Here is an 11,321-nt window from a genome sequence, read left to right on the forward strand (position 1 = left end):
GGAGAGACCAAGCTGACTGATCAAAGACAGAGCCTGAAAACACAAAAAAAACTTTTCACGCATTTATGTTCCATGATTATGTTTCATGCAAAATGTTTTAACAGGACATGTGCTTCAGTTGTACACTTCCTCTTCTGTCTGCTGTTGTTCTGACAATGGCAACTTATGAAAAATAAAAAAAAAATATGAAAAACTACAGAAAGGAAGGAAGTGATGAGACTGGTGTCTGCCCTCCCCCTGCCCTGACCACCGCCTCTCTCTTTTCTCTCCTTCCTCCAAACCCATATTCTCTCCAGTGTAAACAAAAGCTGTGTCATCTACACACTTGTCCTGCTCCTGGTGCTGCTGGGAGGGAAAGAGTTCATCCACACAGCTCCTGCACCATACAAGGGCTACTTCCTGTGTTAATCCTCAGCACAGAGAGCGGTTTTACCAGTCTACTCTGCTTGTTTGCAAGAGTTTTTCTGCGCATTGCTTGTGGCACAGGAAGACCACAGAAAGAAAAGCTATCCGCTAGCATTAAACACTTGGTTCTCACCTACCATGTGGCCTGTTGTTCCCCATCAGGGCATGATCCGACATGAGGAAACACCTGGCTCTAACAAAAGCAGGCAGTAAGAGGAGCCTTTTTTACAGCCTTCCTCGTCCTCGTACAGATACCTCGTCTGATTTGCAGGGACGGCGCTGGATTTACATAAGACATACAGCCCAAATTACACAAATGAAGCCTTTTTAAAATCTCTGTCAAATTTGCATGATATAGAGTGGTTATAGGGGAAAAGACATTTTAAGGCTCCACAGAGGAAGGAGAAAACAGTAGCATGAAAGGGGGAAAGTAGAGTCTTTTATTGTCAGAGAATTGGCACTAGCATGTAAAGAGGAGAAAAACTGTTGTAACAGTCAGTATCCGTTTTGAGTCTAGCTCTTACCTCAGCCTGACTTCCTATATGTGGTCAGGGTGTGTTTTGTTTTACTCTTTTGTACAACAATGCTTGCAACATGTTGCCACCTGAGTAAAACTGAAAAGTCACAAGTTCAATAAAAGAGGAAAAGAAAACTTTGATTAAAACAAAATGAAAGTCTAACAGACTTGCAGACGCTGAGCTCCTGAAGAGGTTATAAAAGGGATGTTTTAAGCTAAAGTCATTATTATAAATTGCCATTATGCTGTCTTATTCTTACATTGGTCTCCATATTCAGCAGAAAAACTAATAGCTCCATAAACTAGCCGGGGCCCCCATCTTCATTCATTAAACAGAGGGGAAAATGAATTCCATGGTGACCAGACGAGGCGAATGACGTCACAAAGCCGAGGTCACCGGTCTGTTACGGCCCTGTAGCCTTGTCTCAGCCCCATGGGACTTACCCCACCCCCTCCAGCTTAGGCCAGATCTCAGGTCTGTGACACCAAACATCAGAATGAAAGCCAAACAGTCTACCAGATTTACACATCAAATACATAAACGCCACGGCACTGTCATAACGAGACCTCAGCTACTGGGTGCAAAACAGCGCTGAAAGCATATGTGGAAGTATAAGGTATATACGAGACAACAAATGCCATGAAACTGGATAAATATACATTTATAGTTGCTTAGGGAGGAAACGAGAGTATGCCTTCTCCTCTGCTGGCCACACACACACACACACACACACACACACACACACACTGTACATCTTCAGTTTTCGGTGTTGCTGTGTGGGAGTCTGCACTCTCTAATCAATTTATTATGAGGCACTGAAGTCCTTATGTTTGTTCATTTAACACAGGGAAAATGAGAAACAGCATTTGTTTTTGGTACAGTGAGACCCAGAGTGAAATCCACACGTGTCTTCGGAGGAGGAAAGCAAAGAGAGGAGACGGGAGAGGCAAAGGCACACAAGACAGAGACACCATTCAGAATAACGTAGAGGCTTGCAGTAATATCGTGGTTTTGAAGAACTGCTAGTTTAATTGCAGGTTGGTGTCACATATAACGTTGCCTGTGTGTGTGACACCTGCCATAAATGGTTTTAACTCGGGACAGTGGCAATTATAATTGAGCCAATCAGAAATCTTTCATAAATCCATGGACATGCTCACTGCAAGAGGTAGATGCTTATTTGACGAGGTGAGACGGCGACAGACGCACATGCAGTATATCTTCTTTTTAATTACAGCGTCTGCCAAGGTGGGACTTTGCTATAAACAATCATCTGTGCATTCGAACACAATAACACCACATTATAATAATACATTCTCAAATGAAATATGTATATCATGACCTGCATTTGTTTCAGTATTACTAGTTTTATAACTGAAGATATAAAATAAAATAACGTGTATAGCTTAAAAACTGAGGGATCCAAGTCTGCTGTCATTTATTCAGCTGGTGCTTTAATTTATTCATTTCATTTGATAATGACTTAGGTGGTGATCAGATTGTATATATTTAAAAAAAAAAAGCACAATTCCATAAAAATTCATCATACAATAAAGCTCCATGCTGCTTTATATTCACTGAAAGCTAATAAAGAAAACATATATTTTAATATTGTTTTCAGGACAGGACCATCACAGCTATTTTCTTTTATATAATCCAACCAATCAAATCACCAACTAAAAAAATTAAAGACTTTAGTTTCTGATTTACATGCACCTTCCAACAAAAAAGACACAAAGAGATAAAGTTCTTCTCACTACGCAGTAAAAAAAAATATAGTCATGTAGGAGTAATAAAATGCGTCAGCATGTTATGTTAAATGTATTGCTAAAAATATAATACACAGAAGGTATGCATTCACCGTACAGTGAACACCGAGGAAAAAAGGAAACTATAAGCAGAAGCTGAAAGAAAGCTGACATCTGAAGACTATGGAGGCTACAGCACTTAGAGGCCATTTTATTGCTTTGCTGTGGTCAAGTGAGGTGCACTGAGCTCAATTCCACCACAACAATGGCAAAGAGGGCCGCAGAGACAAAAGAGGGCTATCCCTGCTTCTTAACCCCTTCACTGCTGGCAGATCAGTCGCCTAGGGCACCAAGCAAGCAACACCAGGCCACCTCAGGAGAAACCAGGGGAATGACAAATGGCAAGTTTCGACTCGCATGCTTTCTGTACGACATCTCGTAGCGCACACATGTCCACATTTAGTTATTCACACAGACAAAACAACAGATGATGTGCGCAAACTCCTAAATAATCTATCGGCGAACAGATGAAGCCGGCTGCTTTTTATGAACAGGAAGCAGCAGTCTGTAGCTTCACTTCAGCCTTGTCTAATGCTGAAATACACTACAGTCTTTCCATCTCCGCCCCTCCCTCGCCTTCTCTCTCTCTCCCCTCCCCTCAACGTGCAACATGGTCGGGATACTACACATTTGCAAGTGAATTACACTTTTTGTTGGGATTTGTATGAGAGTGTGTATGTGTGTGTGCGTGTGAGTAAAAATAGGAAAGCGGGTGTGAGAGGGAAAGGGTGCTCCTGCCATCACTCTTTTCTTTTCTTCTCTCTGTAATCCTGAGGAGGATAAGCTGTGAGGTACACAGAGAGGAAGTGCCATAGACCTGCTGGGGTCCAGCACATCCCAGCGGTACATTCCTACCGCCCAGCTATCAGACACTCATAATGCATAGACAGATACAGACTAATACCTCCTTAGGCAGACATAACTACTGTTTGTCACAGTCTCAGAGCAGAGTAGATGCTATGCAAAAACACAGAAAGGGAATTAAAATCATTATGACCTAAATCCGAAATCAAAACTAAAGCTACAACCAGGAAGTGAAAAAAAAAAATAGAATATCACTGCATTAGGAAAAAACACTCGAATTGCAGTTTCACCTCATTGTATTAGAGAATCAGTCAGTAAATAAATACAAAAAAAAGTCAAATACAGTTTGTTTATGCACGTGCAGCAATGTTAACACAGGGCACAGTAGCAGAGGAGAATGACTTGCATGGAGGAACAAATATTAGCATCACTTTCACATAGTATTTGATCCGTTATTTTAAAACACACACACTTTAATTGGTATTAATATAAGCCATGATTTTAGGTCATTAGATGACCCTGCTATAAATTAGCAACAAGAAAAAATGGCGTGCTGATGGCTTCTTTTATATAAAATATTTCTTTTATTATTAAATGCTAGCATCTATTCAATAGGTAAATTATATGAATAACATAATAATAATAATATCATAATAATAAAATATATATATGTATATTTATTAGACATATATAGACACGCACACACGCACTGAAAGCAGGAGCTATGCAGCTGATACACTGTCACTTTTCTGAACCTGTCACTCCCTCTCCCTCATGCACCCACACACACCCACACACACACACGCACGCTTACATTTCAGTTACACAAAGTAGATTTCACAGACACAGATAAACAATGCGAGGGCAGTTATCACTCCACAGAGCACAGTAACACAGAGGAAGAGGAAGAGGATGACAAAGAAATAGGGGAGGACAAAAAAGACGGCGTGTGTGTCGTCAGAGTCACAGGCCAGAGGGGCCCATGTATTGTTCCAGGGCTCAGTGTAGAGAGAGAAAGGCAACCTGGGCTGCCTCTGTCTAAGCGTCCTCCATGTTTTATGCATTCTGCCCTTTGTGATGATAAGCACTAGCGTGGAGGGTGGAATGCTGGCCTCCAGGGTCCAAGAGAAGGGTGGGCTCATGGGGGGCTGGGGTGCCGCTCAGTTCAATTTTGCAACCCTTTGAGTCCTCCCTGTCATCCCTGCCCTGCCCGCGTGTAGGCATATGTAGCCTTATGCCGACGCAAAACCGATGTTCCTCCCATCCCTAAATGCAAGAGCTAGCTGCTGCTGCCTCAGATAGGATGCACAGTCAGTCATAGCTACCACACACACATGCACAACACACACTCACACACACACCTTTTACGATACTGCCAGTATACTGCCGGGACAGACATGCATCACACAGCTTTTCCACTCACAGTCGATACAGCAACCCAAAAATAAAACAGTCTTTATCACTGTTACAACACTGCTATCTATCAAGCAGCCTTATTTGCTGCAAAAGTGATATTGTACATTTACTACAGAAGCAATACTGAGATTCTAGTCAAGGACGGAGATGCACAAACACATTATAATCCCCTTTCCATGACTTCCACGGCACTAATTTATTGTTAGAATTGAATGAAAATTTGTATAAATTTGTGTCACACGTTTAGTACTCTGTTCCATGGCAGACAGTGAATACCCTTCACTAAAGGGGAGAAAGTCAAATTAGACGTCACACTTTGCTCCTAAACATAGGGGGAGGAGGGGGGGTGTTAAACATAGGGGGGATGTTTCTCCTTCTCCCCGTCTTTCTAATGTCTGTATGATAAGAGAGCGATGTTGCGTTCTCACAACACAGGTCTGCTCTGATTTGAACGCTGGCTTAGATTTTTGGAAACTGTTTAAAATTAATAAAAGCATCGACTACAAAAACAAAAGGGTATCATATAAAGACCTTGATGGGGAACACTCAAAAGATATTAGATTTTCAGAATGGCAGTATGCCCACAAATCTGAACACTGGTGTGCGCGCACACACACACACACACACACACACACACACACACACACACACACACACACACACAGACACGTGCAATTCTTTCTCAGTCATAAATCTAGTCTACCACAATGATTTAACCAAGATTGTTAACACGATAACATATTGTGAAAGAGTAAACCACAAAAAAAAAAAAAAAACCCAACCAATTTCACTTAAAGATAAAAGGATGACACTGAAGATGAAGAAAGGCTCGGAAGAAAAAAAGGACAGGGAGAGAATTTTAAAGAAAAAAGGAATGGCTTTCTGAGGATAAAGAGGAACTCTTTTTGGACACTGGGGGCCACTGGGATTAGGGATCAGGTAGAGAATTCATGCACACTACACTGTAGGCATGCTTATACACACACACACACACACAGACACACACACACTAGAGTATGACATCCCTTCTATTCTCCCATCCCACTTTCTCACTATCTGTGTTTAACTAAGACACCCTCCTCCCCCTGCCCGCTTCTTTATGATAGCATGACACAAATACTGCAAATACTGGCCTCGGCTGCAGGACACCTGGAAAAACTGGTCTTTGTTGCACGACCATGCATCAAAATCACACATCAAATTCAAAAGCCATCGTCTGTGATCACTGCTCTCCCCCAGTCACATATATTGTACTATCTGACTTACATGCAGACAATACACAGAAAGGAGGAAATAACTGTCTGGTGACTGTTTAATAACTGTCCAATGATAATAATAATAACAATAATATGGAGATTTTTTTTTTTGCATAAATCAGTATGGATTGTTGTTTTCTATATGTACATACACACACTTTATCTGGCACACCAGTGAAACTGTGCTGAATGTCTCCTACATGGCCCAAGCCTACTGTTAACCCAAAGAGGGCTCTCTCCGACAGAGGACATGGCAGCGAGCTCTCCCACGGCACCGGTGCCCAAGCACGGGAAGGTGGGAGTTAAGGAGAGCGAAACGCAAAAACACAGAGAACAGGATGGTAAGTGAAAGAGGGAGGAGAGAGAGAGTGAGAGAGAGAGGGGAGATGGAGAGGAGGAGAAGGGGTTACGACAGCCAGAGGCGCTGTCTCCCCTTTCTCTGTGCTACCCCCCCAAACCATGGAACAAGCCCATCTGTGATGACTGCAACTCCCCTTTATCTCGTTTACAAAACTGGACCTGCTGTTCCCACTCATTCGGTCAAGTGACACCTGAATTCTCTGAATATACCTGTCATCAAATATTGTAATGGAAGATGAGGGGGTGGCTAAGTGCAAACAGTGGACAACCGATTTGTTGCCGTGCAAGATCAATGGCAACTGCACATCTCCACAGCAAATACTGACATCATATCAGAGCTTTACGACACCAAACATTGCCTTCATGTTATGAATAACAATCGCAACACAAAGAGCACAGAAATAACCAGGTGCGAGTACACGATAAATCACAACCAGAATCACGCTTCACAACGAAATGCACCACAGTACTATTGGGGTGGAGAAGAAAATCAAATCCAGCTGATTTCAAAAAAAGAAAAAGAATTTAGATACTTGTCCATCACGTTCACATAACAATACCACCGTGTGATGTCGAAAAGATCAAATTATAACACTAATGAAATTCTGATAAAAATAATTACAATTAAATTTGGGAAATAAATCCATAAGCTATTTTTTTCTTTTATTGTCAACATATATAATATACTACATTCATATTTTGCTTAGGTGATTTGCCATACCTATTTGTGTTTAAATGTTTTGGATTTGTGGAAATATTAAAAATGAGTTTTTGGCAAAAAACACTCTTATAAACAAAAATGATAACCTAGTCTTGAGAAAGATATTAACGGAGAGGGAGAAATAACTCTGATCACAAGAAATGAAATCAAAATAAATACGATGGCCTCAAATATTTTTACACAAGCTGTCTGTGGTAAATACATCTCTCTGGTAGCACTTTAAACCTGAGCGGAATACTTCCACTATCACAGTCAGAGATGAGCTTGAGATACTACAGTTAGCGACACCAAACACAGCTCCTGACAATTTGTGAAATAGATTACACCAAAATAAAACCAGTGACATTCCTATACCTTTTCCTAGAACTGTTATAATTAAACATAAATATGACAATGAGGCAAGACAGGAAAATCAGACAGGTGAGATGACAGTAAACATTTCTGCTGTCTTTGTTTTGTAAGGTAAGAGGGAGAGAGAGGGAGGAGGAGGATGTGGAGCGTTAACTGTCAGGCAGGGGAGGAAGGGAGATCACTCATGTTTTGGCACAGCAGCCTACCTGTCCTATATTAACACCTTTAAAATTCGAAGCACATAAAAGTTACTGTTGCAGTCGCAGAAAGACACTGGAATACAAAGTACAGAAGAAGAAAAAAATGACTTAAATGTGAATCAGATTACCAATAAAAATGCAAAGAAAAATAAGAATGCTGGTCTCTCCTCTCTCTGGCAGTGCTAATCTCTTTCTGCCTGCTCCTCTAAAGCCTGAAAGGTAGGGATCTGTTTACCTGACCTCTTCCTCTGATTGCTCCTCTATGGCCCATGGCTATCTGACCCCTCTGCACTCCTACCCTCAGCACCTACCCCACCCCTCCACCCCACCTCAAAAAAAAAGGGGGGGTGGCTTTCTCTTGCAACCTCTTGACTGCATGAACGTTTAATTTTATTAAACCCGTTACCGATCTATTTTCGTTTCTCCCATCCTAAAATAAGTCTTAATCCTGCAGATGCTGACAACCATACGCGCTTTGTGTGACTCCCAAAACATGCCAACAACTAGCCTACCATCACCCTGTTCTCCCAGCCAGACCCACTCTCTCCCCATTATCCCTCGGCTGTTTGCGAGGGGGTTTCCTCTCTGTCTTTTTTATCTCTGCACTCACTCCATGACCCCTGTTCCCCCCGTTTCTTGCTGTCTGACCTACCCCCCCACCCACACAGACAGACACACACAGCCTCTCACCCCCCTTTCTGCTTCCCCAAACGGTACACATATCCTATCAATGCCTCTGCTCGCTCGGAAAAACCTTTTTCTCTCTTTCTTTTCCCGACTCTGTGTCGCGAAATATATCGCAGATTACCTAATCATTCTCGCCGCTTTTTAAATAGCCGTATATAGACCAAGTCCTCCTGAAAAGTAGTCGTTATGTTTGAGGATATTTACAGAAATTTTCATCTTTCAATTACACTCAAGGCAACAGAATTTCCGATTTCTTTATTTTTTCCGATCAGATTCATGTTTTTTGGGAAGGGGGAGATTAGTTGGCCTATCAAAGCTATAATCAACTGTATTGGGAAAAAAAGGCCTCTTCAGCTGAGACCATCTCTTTCTAAAGCCGTGTGTTTTCCACTCAACAGTGCAGTCTGTATTTTGAAGATATCCAGTTTGACTTTCTTTTCTCTCTCTATCACTCTTTTTTTTTTTTAATTCCTACAAGCGACCACTAAATGCATTCAGTGACCTGCAGGTTTAGCCTGGACCACGCTTAAAGTTCCCGGCAGTAACTTTGGAATGATAGTGTCTGCTTAAGGTCAGTCAAATAAGGCAATGTTTTGTTGTCATTCTGGTCAACGTTTCTCGGGGAAAAGTCTTTTCTTGAAAGTCAAGATACGGTAGCCAAGTAGTTCGAGGCAGAAGTCGCAGGCTGTCTCCGTCTTCCCTAAAATGCATGTCTGCTCTGTGCAGCGCTGCTCAGACTCTCAGGCTGTCCGTGTACAAGGTCCTGCTGATCCGCTCCTGTCACGAAGGAGACCCTGGGCTCCGTTTTTCCCTCAACAAACCACATTCTCATTGCACACACCGCGCTCGCAAACACAAACCCGCTCATGCACGCACGCACACACACAACACACGTCGATCGATTTGCATGTGACTCCGTCAGTGAATGAGCGAGAATCGACTTAAAAACAACGCTTGAAAGAGGCAAACCGCTATGAAAAATAAAAAAGAAAAGATGGACAAAGTGGGGGAAAGGGGGGAAAGTGTAGCTAGAGGAACTAAGGCAGGGCGGAGGGATTGCCCATTTCAGACAGAGACGTGTCGGAGAAGAACAAAAATGTCTTTATCCAGAAGAGGATTTTATAAGCACACGACGTTGGTGAAACCCCGTGGATGTGGCAAGTGTCAAATCTGTCAAAATTTAGAAAGCGAGAGATGTTCCCATCTGCCGGACACACACGGACCCCACTAGCTGGACTTGGAGCTCCTTTTCTGGGCAGCGCTCATGTGGAGCTGCCGCTGCCCTTCGTCCGCCGCTCAGCACAGCCCTCTCTCATTGCATTTGTGCCTCAAAACACGTTTCTCGACAACCACAAACCCTCTACACCTTTCCCCGATCCCACCGAAAAGCACACATTTGTTTTAAAACCGTGCTTTTTTTTATCCCCCCCCTCTCTCCACGATCAACTGCTTGGAGTGGATCGCTGTCTTGCCTATTTCTTATCTTCCATTCATGAGGAGGAGAGGACGGACGCTGATGTAAACACAGGTAACGATACGAATAAAAATCGAGAATAAACCAAACTACTTGCATGAAATGAACTTGTGATCGCCAGCCTTTTCTCACAACGTGAGAATAGCCAGGTCCGCTACACGAAAAAACTACGAACAGATAGGAGAGGAGAGATTCAGATAAGTCAGACAGCGAAAAGAATAGGATCGCTGAAACAGAGAGGAAAAGAGACAAACGCAAAGTTGAAACTTACAATTTCTCGCTGCCGGTTTGTGATCCTCGCTTTTTAATCCAGTATTGAGATGATTTAGCTAAAGATCCCATCAAGGCAGTCCCCTTTTGGTCAGTTTGCGCTTAGGGTGGCAAAAGAAAGATCATTGTTGTTGCGGAGTGTAAAAAACGAAGTAGGTACTATTAGTTGTTAAAGGCAATATAAAAATAATTTGGATGCAAAGCAGGCGATGAGTCTTGTGTTAGAGGGAGCGAGGAAGAGGTGAAAGTGAGATCTGATGATTGAAAAGAAAAAACTCTTTGGATCTTTATTCCTGCTAATTAGTTTCCTGCAAAAAATGGCTGTGATTAATTCAGTGCGCATGTGCTTCATTACACAGGCACGAAGGGAAGGGCTAATTAGCCGCCTTCTGGATCAATAAGATTCAGCAAAGGAGAGAGCTCGGGAGAGAGAGGGAGGGAGGGAGGGAGAAAGAGGAGGGAGGGAGGGATGGATGGATAGATACAAGTAGAAAAAAGAGGAAAGTAATGATCAGGAATTGAAAATATGGAATTAAGAACAGCGGAAAGTAAGAGTTTGATTAGAGGAAAGGCAGCGAAAGTTAATAGTGGAGCAGGCAGCCGTAGCAGGCAAAGCCCGGTGCCACGGACGCAGCTTTTCTTCCGCTCTTTTTTTTTCCTCCACTTTTTTGAAACGTTTTCTTGTCGCGGTTTTTGCTTTTTAAAATGAAAGATATGCACATGTTTCGGTCACTTAAAGCGCATAAGCAGCCCGGCTTTATTTTATTCCGTCTCTTTTGAGTCCATGTGAGCCAATTTGGTCTCGTCAAAGCTGCACAGAGGGTTATGTTTCTTCTTTTTTTTTTTAAAAAGTGAGTTTAGATTGTACGTTTAAAGAAGTTATTGAAAACCAAAACAGACTCTCGGCAGCTGAAATGACCAGAAAAGTTCGCCTGCTAGTCATCGGCACAGTGTACCTGTAACCATTCAGCGAGCTGTCGTGTTTGTAAAGAACTACAATAAACATTTGCGGGGGGGAAATGATTATTTTTTTCAAAGCGATTTCCACATC

At 42.3% G+C, this 11,321-nt stretch overlaps 1 protein-coding gene across 2 annotated transcripts in view; it reads right to left on the reverse strand.

Annotated features, from left to right (window-relative positions):
* zfhx3 (zinc finger homeobox 3) overlaps nt 1-10,692 on the reverse strand; it is a 136,401-nt gene extending 125,709 nt beyond the window's left edge. For both annotated transcript variants that reach the window (XM_039610654.1, XM_031758066.2), the window contains exon 1: nt 10,272-10,692. The gene's annotated coding sequence lies outside the window, so the exon portion shown is untranslated. The remainder of the gene's footprint in view (nt 1-10,271) is intronic.
* Between the last annotated feature and the right edge of the window lie 629 nt (nt 10,693-11,321).

Source organism: Oreochromis aureus, linkage group 1, assembly GCF_013358895.1.
Source record: "Oreochromis aureus strain Israel breed Guangdong linkage group 1, ZZ_aureus, whole genome shotgun sequence".
NCBI classification, from domain to species: Eukaryota; Metazoa; Chordata; class Actinopteri; order Cichliformes; family Cichlidae; genus Oreochromis; species Oreochromis aureus.